Source organism: Dioscorea cayenensis, chromosome 20 (assembly GCF_009730915.1).
Source record: "Dioscorea cayenensis subsp. rotundata cultivar TDr96_F1 chromosome 20, TDr96_F1_v2_PseudoChromosome.rev07_lg8_w22 25.fasta, whole genome shotgun sequence".
NCBI classification, from domain to species: domain Eukaryota; kingdom Viridiplantae; phylum Streptophyta; class Magnoliopsida; order Dioscoreales; family Dioscoreaceae; genus Dioscorea; species Dioscorea cayenensis.
Window position 1 is genome coordinate 21,868,607 of NC_052490.1, and position 20,802 is coordinate 21,889,408.

Here is a 20,802-nt window from a genome sequence, read left to right on the forward strand (position 1 = left end):
AAAAAAGTTGGATGAACCATTTGCTAGGTGGTCCGAAGCCCGATAATACACACTTTGCCATCAAGAGACTTTGCACATCATGCTTCCAAGCCATGGGTAAGAGGGCGACTTTCATTCATGAACCCCCGTGAGGTAAGACAAGATACGTCGAGCTAAGTGACATTAAACAAGCGCTTCTTGGGAGGTAACCCAAGTGTTTACTGTTTTCTTATCTTTTAGTTTAGTTCGTTTGCATGAATAAATTGTTAAGTGTTGGTGTCCTAACTTTCATATGCTTGTGCTGCGATGTTATTGTGGGTTTTTAAAATCATCGTGTGGTTTTTTGAGGAATTGGCGGAAGTTTGGTCATTTGGGTTCTATTTCTTGTTTTTCATGGGTTCACCCACATGGCCGAATCCACGCCCTGTGTGCTTTCGGGATAATTTGCTAAGTCTCTGTAGGAAGGTGCACGCCCATGCGGAAATTATCCATGGGCGTGTACCATCACAATGTCACTCACAGGGACGTGTCTACGCCAGTGCCTTCTCTGGATGAGCTCTCAATACAAACTCCACGTACGTACGGAAATTCCACACGCCCGTGCGTTTCCTCTGGATGACCTAGAAAACTCTGTAGGCTCTACAGAAATTTCCTGAACATGTGTACACATTCAGAGCTTGCCCTTTTATGCAAAATACACCAGCGGAAAACATTAAAATTAAGCTCAAGTGACTTAAACTTCGCCAAATCCTCATAAAAACACACGATGACATTAAAATCCAAAATACAATACACAACATAAGCATCTAAAAATCAAGACACCAACACTCAATAAATTATTAATGCAAAAAATAAACTAACAACTAAGAAAAACAGTAAACACTTGGGTTTCCTCCCAAAACGCTCTTGTTTTACGTCACTAAGCTTGACGTACCTTGTCTAGCCTCACAGGGGTTCATAGATGAAGGTTGCTATCTTGCCCATGGCTTGAAAGCATAACGAGCAAAGTCTCTTGAAGGTAGAGGGAGAGTTATCGGGCTTGGGACCACCTAGCAATGGTTCATCCAACTTGTTCGATTCACAAGCATCTCCAATAGCCTTGGAGCGTTTCCGGTGAAGTCTCCTCATGCTCTTCATCATCCGAAGCACCTTCTTCAGGATCCCCAGTAGTAGACGGTACTTCTTCCATGAGCCAAGCATCATTATTTCTTCATTTTCCATCTCTTGGTCAAACAAACCCTCGTACGGGTCCGGATTAAATATTTCCTGTATATATTCTTCAACAATCTTATCAGTAGTGTCTAGAAAATACAAAGTATCATCGAAATTAAGAGAATACCGCATGGCTTCAGCAAGGCGGTATGTGAGCTTGTCATCTCTGACTCTCAAAGTTAGCTCCCCGCCATCCATGTCAATGAATACCTCGGAAGTCCGCAAGAACGGCCTCCCAAGTATCAAGGGTACATCCGTATCCTTGTCGACGTCTAGCACCACAAAATCTATAGGAAATATGTACTTGTCCATCTTGACAAGCACATCTTCGATCATACCGCTCGGATGTCTCACCGTTCAGTGCGGTAATTGTAAAGTCATCCGAGTAGGCCTAGGCTCGCCCAAGCCTAATTTCTGAAAGAAGGTGTATGGCATGATGCTGATACTTTCATCTTTCCTCCAAGTTAAGTCGTGGAAATCCAAATATAATCGGATCCCGCGTCCCGATCACCGATACTAGTCCCCTACGAGGTCCCGGTGGTGAAATCACTCAATCTCAACACCTCACACCACATATGACAGCAACGCACTCTAGGGATTCCAAGAGTTGTATCCGATTCCTAAAGATTGATCCAACCCTAATTCCCGGTTAAGGATCCTAACCCCCTACAAGGTCCCGGCGGAGAAATCTCTCAATCTCACGCCTCACACCAAATATGGTTGCATAGAGCTTAAGGAACGCAGATAGAATACACTCAATCGGAAGGGAGAGGGGACACTCCACTATCTCATGACTCACCCTCTCAACCCTCTTTAACCTTGAAGTTCTAACTCTAATGGAGACCTCTCTCACATCAAAGTAACAAATCATGCAAATCCAATCAACCACAAGGATTAATTAAACAAGCAAGCAATGAGAATACAAGATTAAAACTTAATCAAACTCGGATTAAAAAGAAACACTAAGCAAATCCATAAAAGATGAGAATCCTAGGATTCACAAGCCCAAATACCTTCTAGGGTTTTAGCTCTCCATGGAGCAACATACAAAACACACCATCAATGAATGAAAGTACATTAAAACCATAGAAATAAACCCCCTTATATATGAATTGATGGCCTTGATGGAGAGCTTCGACGTCTTGAAAGACCCACTCCGAAGCTAGGTTCACCGGTGGCTTCCTTGATGCTATGACGAAGGAGGAATTGATCAAAGTTGCTGACAAAGCGCCTCCAAAGCTGCAAAGACCTCCTCTCCAAACCCTAGCCGTCTCACCCCTCAAGAGCCGCACAAAAGATGAGAAAGAATAGGGCAAAACGGCTATTTATAGGCCTTAGATCGCGTCTGTCACGTGCCCTCACGCGCCCGTGTGGATTTTCCACGTGGCCACGTGGGCTGCAGAAATTTCCAAAACGCGATCCGAACACTCTTCTCTTAAGGCCACATGTCCGAGCACACGTCCATGTGGTGGGCTATAAAACTTTTCTTCATCGACGTATCTTTGAGAGGTCTTGCAATCTTCACAAAGAGAAGGAATATGAAGATGTGGCTGCCTTTGTGCCCTTCGAAATAGTGAATTGACTTGAATCTTCTTGGAAGTTGGCACACATCTCCACGTTTATGAACTGCTCTTGTGTCTTGATCCTTGAATTGAACAAGAACTCCCAACATTGTGTCTTTATATCCTATCTTTGCTTCCTTTTTACTCTTCAAGGCATTCACAACCTATATGCATAAAAGAACACCAAATACACAATATGAGACATAAACCACAGTAAAAATGATGCTCAATGCATGTAAAACATATATAAAAATATGTCTACTCAAGCACTTATCAAACTCCCCCACACTTAAGTCTTTGCTTGTCCTCAAGCAAAATTAAACATTATACCTATGGAAAGAAAAAGACAAGTGCTTGGCCTTTGGTTCACCAAATGAGTACAAGAATAAAAATTCTACGATCATGGAGAGAATCAAACACTAGACAAAAACAATCAATGCTCTAGCAAACAATCCAATCAAAAAAATGAATGTGATAAAAATCCGATTGCGTGTGTGTGAAAAAAACTCAACTCATGTCAACACTATGTCCACTACCAAGTTCTTATTAACATTGGACTTATTTATAAACAGAAAGAATAGGTAGTAGCTTCACACAACCTATAAGGTAGCCCTTTCCCAAGATGCCTCCCGAGTGGCTTTCACATTTTTTAGGTGGTAGCTCTTTCTACCGAGGATGGTAGCTTTCACACATCCCATGAGATAGCTCTTTCTCTCATTAGGGCATAACAAGTATCCGACTTATGAGAGTAGCTACATACATCATGGGTGGTAGCTCTTTCCACACCCTATGCACAAACAACAAACAATTTCCATTTTTTTCAAATTTTTTTCTGATTTTTTTCCCTGATTTTTCCTCCGATGATCTTTTTTTCAAATAAAAAAACTAGCACACTAAAAGTCCCAAACATAATGAACTAGAGTCTTCATAGGTCTAATGAGCGAGAAAAAGTGCACAAAGAGCAATCGGAGAAAAAAATATTCAATAAAAATTGGATGAAAACTATAGCATGATAAAAATCCATGTTTATAACCTCCAAAAACTAAGAATTAAACTCTTAACTCTAAGGTGAACCTTCATTGGCAACAAGAGCATGCTCATGAAAACACAAGTAAAAGTCATGTATAAGGTGAACCCTCCCCCACACTTAAGATGTACATTGTCCTCAATGTACGCATGCAAGCACAATAAAAATAATAACAATGGAAGCATAATGTGTGTGGGAATGCAATTAAAATAGGACTCCCCTGAACTCTTCATTCTTCGTTTGGTGAAGCCTAACTCATGGGTGTATGTGTTCATCGGGTTGTGAAGCTCACATGACCATGTAACAATATCACATGATCATGTCTATGACTAAAACACCATCAACATCACTCTCAAGGCTATCTGCACATAGACAAGGGGTTCAGTGAATCTCAACAAAATAGAAAAGATGTACGAGTTCTTATAAGTAAACACATGAATCACAAACTCGCACAAACAAAACAAAACACAAAGTTAACTAAAGTCTAAAAAAAACAAAAATAAATAAAATAAAATAAAGAAAAAAACTATAAATGAAAAACAAAAAGTAAAGAAAACTAAAGAATCATGAGTGGGACGCCTCAAGCATCAACGCTCGTCTTCCAGTGTTGCCGGTGTGCCAAAAATAATGTTCTCATCCAAGGTTAACCGTATGAAATTCAAACATTTCGGAACAAGTTTTTCGGTCCTTGGTGTCATACTTGCAAATAAAGCTTCAAAAGAAGTCAGTTAAGCATGAATTTGATGAGTACAGGGCTCCACGCAGGCGTGGAGGGCAAGCCAAGCACTTTTCTGGCCTTATTGGGTACTTTTACAGCCAACGCGGACGTGTGGGGAAGCCACGCGCCCGCGTGGGCACATTCTGGTCTCAGCCAGGGCGCCACACGAGCGTGTGGCGCGAGCCCATGCGGCTGGCCAGCCCACGCGGGCGCGTGGGCTGGGCGCACGCTCGCGTGGTCACCTATCCGAGCGGCTGGTCAGCCCACGCGGGCGCGTGGGCTGGCCGCGCCACGCTGGGAGCGCGACCCGAATGGCCGACCCGCCTATGCGGGCGTGTGGGCCGACGCGCCCGCGTGGGTGCCTAACCATGGCCAAGAAGCCATGATTGGGCTCCAACGCTTCCAAAAATTTCCGATCCATACATTTTAAAGTGTTTCTACAAGATTTTCCATGAAAAATAACACATATAAACCAATAAAACTCTATGGATTGACAAAATAAGGGCATAGAGAAGATAGGGGAAAATGAAGCTTACCGGAGCAAATCGGTGAAGGAAACTTAATGCAAATGCTTCCAAAACACTTTTAAATCTCCAAGGAGTTGAAGAAAATTAGTTTTTGTGCTCAAAAGTTCAGATTCTTGAAGATGGAGAAGTGGGAGAAGATGGATGTAAGTGGTGAAGATAATGAAAAGTGACCCCTCATAATCTTATAAGCCACATGGGGGTGTGGAAATTCCACACCCCCGTGTGGGTACTGTACATGGCCGTGTGGAAATTCCACATGACCGTGTGAGCTGCAAAATTTCTGCAGACAGTCCACGCAAGGCTCCAAACTTCAAATTAACACTAATTCTTCAACTATAAACATGAATTACACCCTCAACCATGCCACATACACGAAAATCAATTTAAATCACCAAAATTTTCCATGAAAACTTCAACACGAACAAAAAATCATCAAAGCACCCACTCATCAATTTATTACTACAGAATTGAAAATCTAAACTAGAAAACATTCAAAAACTTGGGTTGCCTCCCAAGAAGCGCTTGTTTTACGTCACTAAGCTTGACGTACCTCTTCCTTACCTTATGGAGGCTTGAAAAGAGTGTGTTCCTCCCGACTAGACATTGCATAGCTACTTCCTTTAAACCAAGAATCTAGTTTTCGGGGTGGAATATTAATTGGAGAGTCCAACCATCTTACTTTTGGCCTCCAAGGAAACAATTTGGGTTGGGAATTGTCCAAGCTTAGCACAGGTGGGTCATTGGATGGCTTCAAACTCCTACCCATATCTTCTTCCCTTCCCAAAGTCTCTTTCTTGCATTGTAAGAATTGATCAATCCCAAAGAGATTTTCTTGTTCCATTACCTTGGGGTTTGCTTCTTCTTGTGTATTTTCAACTTGAGAGGAGCATGACACTAGCAAATCCCCTTGAAAATTTTCTCGCTCACAAGCACAATCTTCAGTCACACAATCCAAAATCTCAAAATGATATTCAACTTCTTGCTTTTCATTTCCTGCCCCAATGTTGCCCAACTTCTTCAATTGTGCTCATAGCCTCATCATGTCCCGGAGACATTTGCCTTGCTTGGTCAAATTCTTCTTTTTCCTTAGCAAGCATGTCCAAGATCTCTCCTAATTGATGCTCAATGTTTTCGATGGAGACATCATGACAACTTAATGTGGCCTCAATATTTTGGAAACCGGCATCGGTTGCTTCAATAAACCTCGGTAACACTCTTTCCAACCGAAGTACATCTTCTTCAACTTTCTCATCCCATTGAAGTTCTTGTTGAGGTGCTTCCCATTGTTGTCCATCAATATCCCACAAGAGGTTTGGATAGCTCCTTTCATTTGGATGATAGTTGATGCGATATGGATTGTGTTGTTGATGAACATTGATAAATTGATCAATTTTTCTAGTGAGAGCATCAACCTGAAAATATAATTCTACAATTGGATTAATCATCATTCAAGTTCCATGCAAGGAAAAGTAAATAAGACAAAATAAAACCAAATAGAACGGTGGAAGAAGATAGAGTGAAATAGATAAAAACAAAATAAAAATCGATGAGAATGATGGAAGAAAAAGAAAGTGTGGAATAGACAAAATAAAGAAAAAGATAAGTGGCTAGAGCAACAAAGTCCTAGCGTTCCTAGTATCATGTTCCCCTGCAATGACACCAAAAACTTGACACGTGTCTGAATATGCGTGTATGTACCGCAAGTGCACGGGTGTCGAAGTAATAATTACCCGGGTGAGTGGGTAGTCGAATCCACAGGGAACAGGGCTACTAGTACTAACTTCTTCTCTACTTTCTAACCTAATGATAAATGGAAAGGTGTGGTGATCTAATATGCGAAGAAGTGAATACCGGAGATGAATATGCAAGGGTTAAATGGATGGAGATCTCAATCAGTAAAAGTTGGGTATTCGGGCAATGCTCCCCCTAGGATTCAGGTATTAGGTACCGAATAAGCAAAGTGTTTCTATGATGAGTAAGTTAAGTCGTGGAAATCCAAATATAATCGGATCCGGCCTCCCGATCACCGATACTAGTCCACTACGAGGTCCCGGTGGTGAAATCACTCAATCTCAACACCTCACACCACATATGACTGCAACGCACTCTAGGGATTCCAAGAGTTGTATCCGATTCCTAAAGATTGATCCAACCCTAATTCCCGGTTAAGGATCCTAACCCCCTACAAGGTCCCGGCGGACAAATCTCTCAATCTCATGCCTCACACCAAATATGGTTGCATAGAGCTGAAGGAACGGAGATAGAATACACTCAATCGGAAGGGAGAGGGGACACTCCACTATCTCATGACTCACCCTCTCAACCCTCTTTAACCTTGAAGTTCTAACTCTAATGGAGACCTCTCTCACATCAAAGTAACAAATCATGCAAATCCAATCAACCACAAGGATTAATTAAACAAGCAAACAATGAGAATACAAGATTAAAACTTAATCAAACTCGGATTAAATAGAAACACTAAGCAAATCCACAAAAGATGAGAATCCTAGGGTTCACAAGCCCAAATACCCTCTAGGGTTTTAGCTCTCCATGGAGCAACATACAAAACACACCATTAATGAATGAAAGTACATTAAAACCATAGAAATAAACCCCCTTATATATGAATTGATGGCCTTGATGGAGAGCTTCGACGTCTTGAAAGACCCACTCCGAAGCTAGGTTCACCGGTGGCTTCCTTGATGCTATGACGGAGGAGGAATCGATCAAAGTTGGTGACAAAGCGCCTCCAAAGCCGCAAAGACCTCCTCTCCAAACCCTAGCCGTCTCACCCCTCAAGAGGCGCACAAAAGATGAGAAAGAATAGGGCAAAACGGCTATTTATAGGCCTTAGATCACGTCTGTCACGTGCCCTCACGCGCCCGTGTGGATTTTCCACGCGGCCGCGTGGGCTGTAGAAATTTCCAAAACGCGTTCCGAACACTCTTCTCTTAAGGCCACATGTCGGGGCACACGTCCATGTGGTGGGCTATAAAACTTTTCTTCATCGACATATCTTTGAGAGGTCTTGCAATCTTCACAAAGAGAAGGAATATGAAGATGTGGCTACCTTTGTGCCCTTCCAAATAGTGAATTGACTTGAATCTTCTTGGAAATTGGCACACATCTCCACGTTTATGAACTGTTCTCATGTCTTGATCCTTGAATTGAACAAGAACTCCCAACATTGTGTCTTTATAGCCTATCTTTGCTTCCTTTTTACTCTTCAAGGCATTCACAACCTATATGCATAAAAGAACACCAAATACACAATATGAGACATAAACCACAGTAAAAATGATGCTCAATGCATGTAAAACATATATAAAAATACGTCTACTCAAAGCACTTATCAGAAACCCAGTGGCCCTATGGCCTTTTGTGGAACTTGGTTACTCCACGAGAAATTGAGATGATTCTTGCAACCCGAATTGTAGGTGTTGTTATATGGATTCCCTTGATTCCTCATCGCATTACCCACAAAATCAACATTCTCAACCGAAGATGCATCACTAATGGAGATCGGGCAATTGGAGGGAGCATGTCCTCCACCACACCCGGTGCAAGTAGTCACGGCCGCCACTCTATTCGAAGTTAGAATATCTAACTTCTTATTTAATGATTCCACTTGAGCCGCCAATGAAGTTATTGCATCTATCTCATGAAGCCCCGCCACCTTCTTCTTCTCCCTAGCATTCCATTGGTAGCTATTTAACCCCATTTCTTCAATTAGTTGATGAGCCTCACCAAGGGTCTTAGTACCTAAGATACCTCTTGCTACCACATCCAAGAGTTGCCTTGTACTTGGATTCAACCTGTTGTAACAGGTCTGAACAATCATCCCCTCCGGGAATCCATGTTGCGGGCACTTCTCAGGAGCTCCTTGAACCTTTCCCACATCTCAAATAGAGACTCCAATTCCAACTATACAAAGGACGAGATCTCATTCCTAAGCTTTGCAGATTTTCAGGGAGGGAAATAACGGGCAAGAAAAACTTCTATAATCTTCTCCCATGTGGTAATTGATGCTCTAAATAATGAGTGTAGCCACTGCTTCGCTCTCCCCTTTAAGGAAAATGGGAAGGCTCTCAACTTGATGGCATTATCTGTCACCCCATTTATCTTAAGCATATCACACACCTCAAGAAAGTTCTCTATATGACTGTTTGGATCCTCATCGGGCAAACCATTGAATCATGCGGATTACTGCAACATGTGGATGAATGCCGACTTTAGCTCAAAGTTCTAAGCTGTAATCGGGGAATGCACAATACTCGATTGTACCCCCAATACTGAAGGTCTGGTATAATCGGATAATGTCCTATGTTGCTCATTTTGTTCCACCATATTATTCGACCCTTCAACTTCCAAATCAGTTAGATTAAACTATTCTTACACAGGTTCTTTCCCTTCTCCTCTAAGTGTAAGTTCGAGCTTGGGATCTCCTTCAATCAATGTTGAAGGGTTCCCTCGTGTCATGAACCTGGATCTGCACAAAAAGAAAGGAAATAAATCAGAACGATGATAGAAAAGAAGATGTGAAATAGAATGAATAAATGAATGGCTAAGAAAACAAAGTGCAAAGTATCTCTAAACGCCTACTCCCCGGCAACGGCGCCAAAAACATGACAACGCCCCTTGCGTATGTCCTACAAGTGCACGTGTTTGTCAAAGTAATAAAATCCCAGGTGAGTGGTATCATATCCACAGGGAGTAGGTAAAAATACTTAAATTGTTTCTTAACATAGAGAAATAAGAATAGTTAATTGTGTGACAAGATGTAATGCAAACAAAAGTAAAAGAGACAAGAGAGAGAGAGCACAAGTAAAGGAGAGGAAAGGCAATCGATACAAATGGGGTACTCAGATATTGATCCGTGATTGATTGGCCGCAAGTGTACAGGGTCGCCAAGTAATACCTTATGTAAAAGCCTAAGGATCATATTCCACAAGGCTAAGGAGCTCCTATTACTCCTCCATCACTTACTTTCTAACCTTACCACTTAAGCTAAGGGGCTAAGTAATTTCCAACACTACAGTACCACTGCTACAGTATTTCAGCCACAGTAACCTACTACAGTGAATATGCTACAGTACTATGACCTGGTTTTCTTCTCTTTTTCTGCCAAATTGTATCTTCATGTTCTCCATGGCGTTTCTGTACCTTGCAAAGAAAATAACATATGATTATGTACAAAACGGGCATCAATCCTTATAGAAATACATGCTAAATATAATAAATATATATACTAAAATACGTACATTTAGACACTTGTCAATCCGCCTAGGATAATCGTTTCTCATGCAAAAACCCTCTATTATGCTTCCTAACTAATGCATTAATGAGTTATGGAGATCCTATAATACATGGTCCCAAATCTAAGGTCAACCATGCCTAACCCTATACATGTCCCGGAGGAAAAATTGGACAATCTCTCAACCTCGCACTAGCATAGGATTGCAATGAGTTCCAGGGATTCCAAGTGATAAATCCTCTTCCTATATGTAGACCTAACCCTTTGGTCTAGGTGGAAGGTCCCTAGCCATAATTAAGCCCTAGATGCTAAAATCACTTCAACGCTTCATTCTATTGCACTCGCAACTAAGCCCCAGCGGAAGGTCATCCCTTAGCCCATTCACTCTATTATAACTGCAAAGAACTCGAGGAATTAAAGGTAGAATAAATTACACCAGAGGGGAAAGGGGACGCTCCACTACCTCTCAACTCACCCTCTCAACCCTCTCCAATCTAGCTTTGTCGAACTCTCATGGTGTGTCACTCACTCACAAGGGTTACCAACAAGAACTCTCAACCCTAGTGTCACTCTAAGGAAGTATTCCTACAATCAATGCATTCAAGATTGGAACTCAATAAAAACATTAATTAATGAAAGCATAATAACAAAGTTCAATGAAACGAATACATCCTAGGGTTCACAATCCAAGTATCCACTAGGGGGCTTAGCTCTCGATGGAGCTAATTACAATTAATAAAATTGAATGTAAAAGCAATCAATTCGTAGAAAACCCCCTCGATAATCATGACGATGGTCTTGTAGAGAGTCCTCTACTAGTCCAAAGGTCCCTTTGTCCAGCCTAGGATACACCTCGCCGGATCGGTGTCTACGAAAGCTCTCCCACTAACCTTCTTCCAAACGGAGCGCGATGTCGGAGCCGTAGAACCTCTCCCAATCCCTAACCAATACCTCTCAAAACCCTAGCCGCAGCCCTCTCTCAAGTTGGGGAAAATGTGTCACGCTCATGCTGCAGTGATGTCCAAATGCTCTAAACTAAATAGCGTTGACACTGTCGAATCTAGCATAAAAACTGTCGAACTCAAATGATGACAGCACCTCGAGTGTCAGCGCACGTATGGCAAGCTCTCTAATCGATAGTAACTGTGCCCAACCTCCCACTGAGAGGAGATCCTCTACCTCATCCGCCAACTCATCTCCCTATTGTATATCTCGTAATAAGCTCGTATCTAGGAAGTGAGACCGTCTGAACCTAAGCTTCGACAACCTCTCAAATCGCACATGGTGCTTGGGGATAGCGAATCCCATGTTCTCTGGATCAGGGGATGGCTCACGGGGATGCTTATTAGCTTGTTTCTTTGATTAGGGTGCCATATATGCAAAAATTAAAGAAAAATCAATCAAAGAAACTCACAAAGTAACGCTGTAGAAATCCACACTATCGTGTGGAAATTCCGCATGACCGTGTGGATCCACGGGGCGTGTAAACCGCACCGCCGCATGGTAAAACTCCAAACAATACATCTTAAAAATTGTTTCTAATTCTTTCTAAGCATAGTATAACCCACCTAATTATAGAAATGAATCAACATTCATCATTCTAATCGATTAAAATCAAGTATGACAAAGAAAAAAGAGAATAAAGGTTTACCGAAGAGATGAAATTAGAAACTTTGAATTCGGCCAGAAAACTCGAGTAAACTTCTCTAAATTAATGGTGCAATGTCGGGAGAGGGTTTAGGAGTGTTCTCTGAGTGATTGGGAGTGTGAGAATGAAGAAGAACAAAGGGATTTTAAAGAAAACCCGTGGCTCATGCGTGTGGAAATTACCCACGCTCGTGTGACTCCATAGGAGAGACCCACAGGGCAAGACGCAAGCCCCTGTGTACTCTCGGGATAACACTCAATGCTTTTGAACGCAGCCACACGGGCATGTGAAAATTCTACAGGTCTGTGTCCCGACCCACAGGGGCAGACGCACGTCCCTGTGGCTCCTCTGTTCAACCCTAGAAATTCTTCTAAGTGTTTCACACAACCGTGTGGAAATTCCCCACGGGTGTGGACAATCACAGAGCCAGTTTACAGGGGAACCCACATGCCCTTGTGTATTCTTGAGATGAAGGAAAGCTCTTCTGCAAAGATCCACATGGGCGTGTGGAAATTATCCACGTCCGTGTGGTTATCACAGGGTCATCCACAGGGGCGAATCCATGCCAGTGTGTCTTCTCGGGAAAAATCTCAAAGTCTCTGCAGGAAGACACACGCCCATGTGAAAATTACCCATGGGTGTGAGACCGTCACAAGGTCGCTCACAGGGGAGAGTCCACACCCCTGTGTCCTCTCGAGATGAGCTCACAGTAGAGATCCACGAGCATGTGGAAATTCCACATGGCCGTGCGTTTTCCCTGGATGACTTAAAAAAAATTTGTAGGCTCTACAAAAAATTTTTGAACATGGAAATGCACTCAAAGCATGCCACTATGATGCAAAATATACCAGAGAAACATGCACAACATGTTCAAAAGACCAGAAACTTTGACAAACACATTTAAGCACACGACAACACCAAATAAACCACAAGAAAATTCCATCAATAGCATTTACACATCAAGACACCAACACTGAAAGCCTTATTCATGCAAACACTAAACTAAACACTAGAACACAGTAAAGACTTGGGTTGCCTCCCAAGAAGCACTTGTTTTATGTCACTTAGCTTGACGTACCTTGTCTTACCTCACGGGGGTTCATAGATAAAGGTTTCCCTCTTACCCATGACTTGGAAGCATGATGAATATAGTCTTCTGAAGGTAGAGGGAGAGTTGTCGAGCTGGTTACCACTGGAGGGATTGTTATCCCCATTCCGTTATTGCGCATCCCCAATAGCCTTGGGGCATTTCTTATGTTGTCTCCTTGCCTGCTTCATCTTTTAGTGCATCTTCTTGACGATCCCTAGAGTAGATGGTACCTTCTCCTCTAGGGCAAGCATCATCACCTCTTCGTTCTCTACTTCTTGGTCAAGCAACCCATCGTACGAGTCTGGATTCATCATTTCCTACACATACTCATCGATTAGTTCATCGGTAGTGTCAAGAAAATATAGAGTATGATCAAAGTCAAGAGAATGTTGCATGACTTCAGCAAGGTAGTATGTAAGCTTGTTATCTCCAATCCTCAGTGTTAACTTCCCGCCGTCCATGTCGATAAGTGCCCTGGAAATGCGCAAGAATGGCCTCCCAAGTTTCAATGGAACATCTACATCCTCATCGACATCCAACACTATGAAGTATATAGGAAATATATACTTGTCCACCTTGACAAGCACGTCTTTAATGATGCCCTCGGATGTCATACTATTTAGTCTGCCAATTTTAATGTTATCTGAGTAGGCCTAGGTAAGTGCTTGTGTGATAAGAATGCGAAGCATTCTTTCCTTGTGTTGAGCATTACTTTTCTCTGGTTTTAACGCTAATATGGGTGTATTTATGATACTTTCATGCAGGTAGGGTTGTGAGGCTGACAAGGTCCCCTTGCGTATATCCCGCAAGTTCATGGGTTTGTCGAAGTAATAATCCCGGGTGAGCGGGTATCGAATCCACAAGGAGTAGGGAATAAAAATACTTAATTCGATTCTTAGCTATGTGAAAGATCAATGATGATGAGTGTGACAATGATTCAATTCTCAACAATAAAAGCAACAAGTAAGAGAGCTAAAAGTAAAGAAGGGAATAAGGCAATCGATAAAGATGGGGTACCCGGATAATGTTCCGCCTAGGATAATTGTTTCAAGTGCAAGAACCCTCTATTATGCTTCCTAATAAATTCAATGGTGAGTCATGGAAATCCTTAATTACATAGTCCCAAATCTAAGGTCAACTATGCCTAACTCTATACATGTCCCAGAGGAGAAATCGAACAATCTCAACACCTCGAATTGCATAGAGTTGCAATGAGCTCTAGGGATTCCAAGTGATAAATCTCTTCCTAATTATAGACCTAACCCTTTGGTCCAGGTGGAAGGTCCCTAACCACAATTGAGCCCTAGATACTAAGATCACCTCAACGCTTCAATCCGTTGCACGCGCAACTAAGCCCCAGCGGAAGTTCATCCCTTAGACCATTCACTCTATTATGACCGCAAAGAACTCGAGGAACGGAGGTAGAATCTATCACATAGGAGGGGAAAGGGGACGCTCCTATACCTCTCGACTCACCCTCTCAACCCTCTCCAACCTAGCTTTGTCTAACGCTCGTGGTGTGTCACTCACTCGCAAGGTTACCAACAAGAACTCTCAACCCTAGTGTCACTCTAGGGGAAATGTTCATACAATCAAGCATTCAAGGTTAGAACTCATAATAAACATCAATTTATTGAAAGCATAATAAATAGATTCAAAGAAACGAATACATCCTAGGTTTCACAATACCCAAGTACCCACTAGGGGTTTAGCTCTCCATGGAGCTAAGTACAATCAAAGAAATAGAATGTAAAAGCAATGAATCCATAAAGAAATCCCCTCGATAGTCGTGTTGATGATCTTGTGGAAAGTCCTCTACTCATCGTCGAAGGATTCCCTCGTCTAGTATAGGATACGCCTTGACGGAAGCTCCCCTACCAACCTTCTTCCTAAGGAATGACGATGTCGGAGCCGTAGAACCTCTCCAAAACCTTGGCCAATACCCCTCAAAACCCTAGCCGAAGCCATCTCTCAAGTTGGGGAAAAGATGGAGAAAAGAATACTAAAATCAGGGCTGATTCGGCTTTAAATAGGGCTGGAATCGGGCAACTACACGGGCGTGGATGCTTCACGCGCCCGTGGGGAATTTCCACACGGGCGTGGATAATTTCCACACGCCCGTGTGGATCCTCTGAACTCCTGTTTTCTCGGCCGGCTGTGAACAGTGCTGCTATAGTAATTTCTACCATGTTGCTACAGTACTGCTACAGTAACCATCCTGAATAGCTTCCCGAATCCATACTTTCATCGGAGTAACGCAAATGGGCACACGTTCACATCGTGGATCACTTGCTTCTTCAATGATAGGCACGTTGGTGAAGCTCTTGTTCTATGTGCATAGGTCAGAATGCTCGAGTGTGACTGCCTTTATGCCGCTCAAAATGGATGTGCCAACTCGAATAGGAGGAGGTTAGCACACACTCTAGCATCTCACATCGACCTATGTCTTCGCGTTTGAAACTTAGCAAGATTTCCTCCAAAATCGGTGCATTGTAATCCACATTAGCTTCTTTCCTTCATACTTGGCCTCACAACCCTACCTGCACGAAAGTAACATAAAAACACACATATTAGTGTAAAAACCTGAGAAAAAGTAATGCTCAACATAAGGAATGAACGCTTCGCATTCATATCGCACAAGCACTTATCAAACTCCCCCACACTTAAGCTTTTGCTTGTCCTCAAGCAAAAAATTAAAACGTTATGTGCATCAATGAAGAAAATATTGAAAGTGCTTGGCCTTAGGTTTACCAAAATATACAAAGAGAGCATTCTACAAGTGAGGGAAATTTCAATACTAAATACGAAAAATCAATGCTCTAGCTAAAAACTTGTATCAAAAAGGAAAACAAAACCCGAAGTCGTGTACGTGTGTGAACTCACTCAAGTCAACCCAAAGTATACTCCTCAAAGTTCTAAGTACAAGGGACTTATTTATCTACAAAAGTGACAACAATTTCAAAGATGGTAGTAGCTTCACACATCCTCTAAGGTAGCCCTTTCCAAAGCGGCCACTAAGGTGGCTTTCACACTTTCGAGGTGGTAGCTCTTTCTAGTGGAGTAGTAGCTTTCACTCTTCCTATGAGATAGCTCTTTCTCTCATTAGGGCATAACTAGTATCCGACTTATGAGAGTAGCTTCATACTTCATAGGTGGTAGCTCTTTCCACACAACAAGCACAAATAAACAATAAAACTATTTTTTTTTTTTTTTATTTTTTATTTTTATTTTTCAGAATTTAACACAAGAAACAACTATAACTAGTTCCTTTAACATCGAACTTGAGTTTTCAAAAGAGTTTAAAGAGTGAGTAGTGCACTAAGTGTAAATCGGGTCAAAAAAATTCCTAGAAATTCAAGCAAGAACTAGAGCATGAAAACATTCAATGTTAGAAATTCTCCTAAACTCAAGAATACAATCCTTGCAACTAAGGTGAACCGCCATTGGCTATGTGAGTATATAACAATCAAGAACACTAGAAACGATGTGTGCACTATGAAACTCCCCCCCCCCCACACACACACTTAAGTTGTACATTGTCCCCAATGTACACATGCAAGCTCACTCAAAATATATTTCATTCAAAAGCAAATGTGGGAGAAGCAATCAAAACAATACTCCCCTGACTCCTAGTGTTGCGATTGATGAAGCTAATTCCATGGGAGTGGTATTCGGACGGGTTGTGAAGCTCACACGGCCAAGTGCCTCAGCACCTTGGCCGTGCCCATGACTAAGTCTCAATTCTCGAGGAGACAAGACCATCTACATGCATACTCACCGACCTACTCATGATGGCATGTAAATATCTGTAAGTAGGTCTGGAAAGGCACGTGGCCTTGGACACCCCCGGCTCATACTGACTTTGACCACATAGCACTCTGTAAGCTCTCTGCGGGGTCAAAGTACCAGGATAATCAGTCGGTAACTGAGCGTACTCCTCCGTATCTATGAATGTCTCCTCATACAAGCCAAGTCATACCAAAAACTGAGTGACGCTCAACGTATGGTGGTGTCCAAATACTCTGAACTAAATGGTATCCAAACTGTCAAAGCTTGTGTAAGATCTATCAAATTCGAATGATGATAGTACCTCCAGTGCAAACTCTCGTATGGTGGGCTCTCTAATCTTCAATAATTGCTGCCAACCACCTGCTGAAACGAGATCCTCTACCTCATCAGCGAACTCATCTCCCTGCTGTAGATCTCGCAGTATAGTTGTGTCCAGGAATTGAGTTTGTCCGAAGCGGAGTCTCGACAAGCGCTCATAGCGAACCTGATGCTCTAGAATAGCAAACCTCATGCCCTTAGGCTCAGGGGATGACTCATGCGGCCTCTTATCAGTTTGCTTCTTCGATTGAGGTGCCATAATCTGCAAAGTTTGAAACGAATCGATCAAACAAGTTGATAAAATAATACTGCAGAAATCCACACAGTCGTGTGGAATTTCCGCATGCCCGTGTGGATCCACGGGGCGTGAAAACCGCACGGTCACACTCCAAAAATTCAACAATACAAATTAAAAATACTTCTAACTTTGTTCTAAACATCAATCATCCTTCTAATTGAAGAAACGAAGCATTATTAACCAGATTAATTGATGGAAACCATGAATTGGCAAAGAAAACAATGAATAGAGCTTACCGACGAGATGGGATGAGAAAATGACGAACCGACCGGAAAACCTCACAAAAATCCTATCAATGTAGCGTTATGAAATCAGAGACCGATGTGAGATTGTTTTCAGATGAATAGAGGTCGTGAAGGGGGAGAGAAACTAATCTTCTTTAAAAAGGACTTGCGACCCTTGATGTTCTGTGCATCCACACGGGCTTGCGGTAATTACCCACACCCATGCGCTTCATTACAAAAGAGCCACAGGGGCGCATGCACACCCCTGTGCGCTCTCGGGAAAATACCCCTTCGACTCTAACTCTATCGTACGGGCATATGGAAAATACCCATGCCCGTGCATCCGACCCATAGGGGAAGACGCATGCCCCTGTGGCTTCTCCGGACATCCGAGAAAAATACCAAGTGTTATACACGCCCGTGTGGAAACTCCACACGGGCGTGGACATTCACATGCCCAACTCACAGGGGAAGCCGCACGCCCCTGTGTTTTCTCGGGATGGAGAGAACTCCTCTACAGAGTTTCGCACGGGTGTGTGGAAATTACCCACGCCCGTGCATGGTTCACAAGGTTGCCCACAGGGGCAAGTCCACGCCCTTATGTGCTCTCGGGAAAATTCGCCAAACCCTGTAGGAATTCACACGTCCATGCGGAAATTACCCACGGGCCTGTGCTAATCGCATGGTCGTTCACAGGGGCAGTCGCGCGCCCTTGTGGCTTCTCTGGTTGAGCTCGCAGTGCAAATCCACGGGCGTACGGAAATTCCACACGCCCGTGTGCTTTCTCTGGATGACTTAGAAAAATCTGCAGGCTCTGCAGAAAATTTTTGAACATGTTTACACACTCAGAGCCTGCTCTATTATCCAATTTTTTACCAGTGAAAAACATGAAATAGAGCTCAAACGACCAAACTTTGGCAATTCCACATGAAACCACATGATTAAAATTCAATGTTCACAAGGAAATCTCAGCACAAGCATCTAAAAAATTAAGACACCAACACTTAACAAATTATTCATGCAAACAAACTGAACTAAAGCTAAGAAAATAGTAAACACTTGGGTTTCCTCCAAAGAAGCGCTTGTTTTACGTCACTAAGCTTGACGTACCTTGTCTTACCTCACGAGGGTTCATTCAGGAAAAGTACTTCTTTATTATCACTGCAAACCTCTCCACCATAGTATGGTTTCAGCCTATGTCCATTCACCTTAAATGTGCCCTTCTCCGGATGGTTAATCTCAATGGCTCCATGGGATGAAACTTCGGTTATGGTATATGGAGCAGACCACCTTGATTTTAGTTTCTCCGGAAATAAACGTAGATGAGAGTTGAATAGTAACACCTGATCGCCTGCTTTGAAATCCTTCGGCATCTTAATATGCTTGTCATGCCACTTCCGAATTCTTTCCTTGTATATCCTTGCATTCTCATATGCCTTCATCCTCCATTTATCTAACTCATTGAGGTGTAATATTCATTGCTCTCCAGATTTGCACAAGTCAAAATTCATCACTTTAATTGCCCAGTATGCTTTGTGCTCTAATTCACAGGCAAATGATAAGATTTTCCATACACTAAATTGAAGGGAGTGGTCTTTATTGGGGTTTTGTATGCTATTCTATGATCCCAAAGTGTGTCATCCAACCTTTCAGACCAATCTCATTTCCCTTGTTCCACTGATTTGGTTAATATTCTCTTGAGCTCTCTGTTTGTAACCTCCACTTGCCCACTTGTTTGCGGATGGTAAGGAGTAGCAAGACGATGATGAACTCCATAACGCTTTAACACTTTCGCCAATTGTGTATTACAAAAATGGGTTCCTCGATCCCTGATAATAATTCTTGGAGTTCCAAAGTGAGTGAATAGCTTCTTCAAAAACTTCATCACTGTTCTTGCATCATTAGTTGAGAGAGCCTGGGCTTCTACCTGATAAGTGCTTGTGCAATATGAATGCGAAGCGTTCATTCCTTATGTTGAGCATTACTTTTCTCAGGTTTTTACATTAATATGTGTGTTTTTTATGTTACTTTTATGCAGGTAGGGTTGTGAGGCCGAGTATGAAGGAAATAGGCCAATGTAGATCATAATGCACCTATTTTGGAGGAGATCTTGCTAAGGTTCAAACGCGAAGACATAGGTCATGTGTGAGATGCTAGAGTGTGTGCCAACCTCCTCGTATTCGAGTGAGCACATTCATTTGGAGGGGCACAAAGGCAGTCACACTCGAGCATTCTGATTTATACATATAAGAACAAGAGATCCACCAACGTGTACATCATTGAAGAAGCAAGTGATTCACGACGTAAACATGTGCCCGTTTGCGTTACCCCAATGAAAGTATGGAATTCGAGAGTACTTCCGGCAGAGTACTGTAGCAGGGTATCCTAGGAAAACATTGTAGCAAGTACTGTAGCAGCCCGGCCAAGAAATCAAAGAAACAGAGAATCCACACGGGCATGTGGAAATTATCCACGGCCGTGTGGAAATTCCACAGGGGCGTGTGACATCATACACGCCCGTGTAGTCGCCCGATTCCAGCCCTATTTAAAGCCGATTTCAGTATTCTTTTCTCCATCTTTTCCCCAACTTGTGAGAGGGTTTCGGCTAGGGTTTCGAGGGGTATTGGCCAAGGTTTTGGAGAGGTTCTACGGCTCTGACATCGTGATTCCATTAGGAAGAAGGTTGGTAGGGGAGCTTCGATCGAGGCGTATCCTATACCGGACGAAGGAATCCTTGGACGACGAGTAGAGGACTTTCCACAAGACCATTGACACAACCATCGAGAGGGTTTCTTTATGGATTCATTGCTTTTACATTCAATTTCTTTGATTGTACTTAGCTCTATGGAGAGCTAAACCCCTAGTGGGTACTTGGGTGATTGTGAATCCTAGGATGTACTCGTTTCATTGAACTTCTTTATTATGCTTTCAATAAATTGATGTTTATTGTGAGTTCCAATCTTGAATGCTTGATTGTATGAACATTTCCCCTAGAGTGACACTAGGGTTGAGAGTTCTTGTTGGTAACCTTGTGAGTGAGTGATAAACCACGAGCGTTAGACAAAGCTAGGTTGGAGAGGGTTGAGAGGGTGAGTCGAGAGGTATAGGAGCTTCCCCTTTCCTCTCTGACGTGATAGATTCTACCTCCATTCCTCT

The 20,802-nt window shown here is 42.5% G+C and overlaps 1 non-coding gene across 1 annotated transcript; it reads left to right on the plus strand.

Annotated features, from left to right (window-relative positions):
* The first annotated feature begins 8,876 nt into the window (after positions 1–8,876).
* On the plus strand, positions 8,877–8,982 carry LOC120252240. Its single transcript, XR_005533786.1, has one exon. It is a non-coding gene; the product is annotated as a small nucleolar RNA R71 (small nucleolar RNA).
* The last annotated feature ends 11,820 nt before the right edge of the window (positions 8,983–20,802 follow it).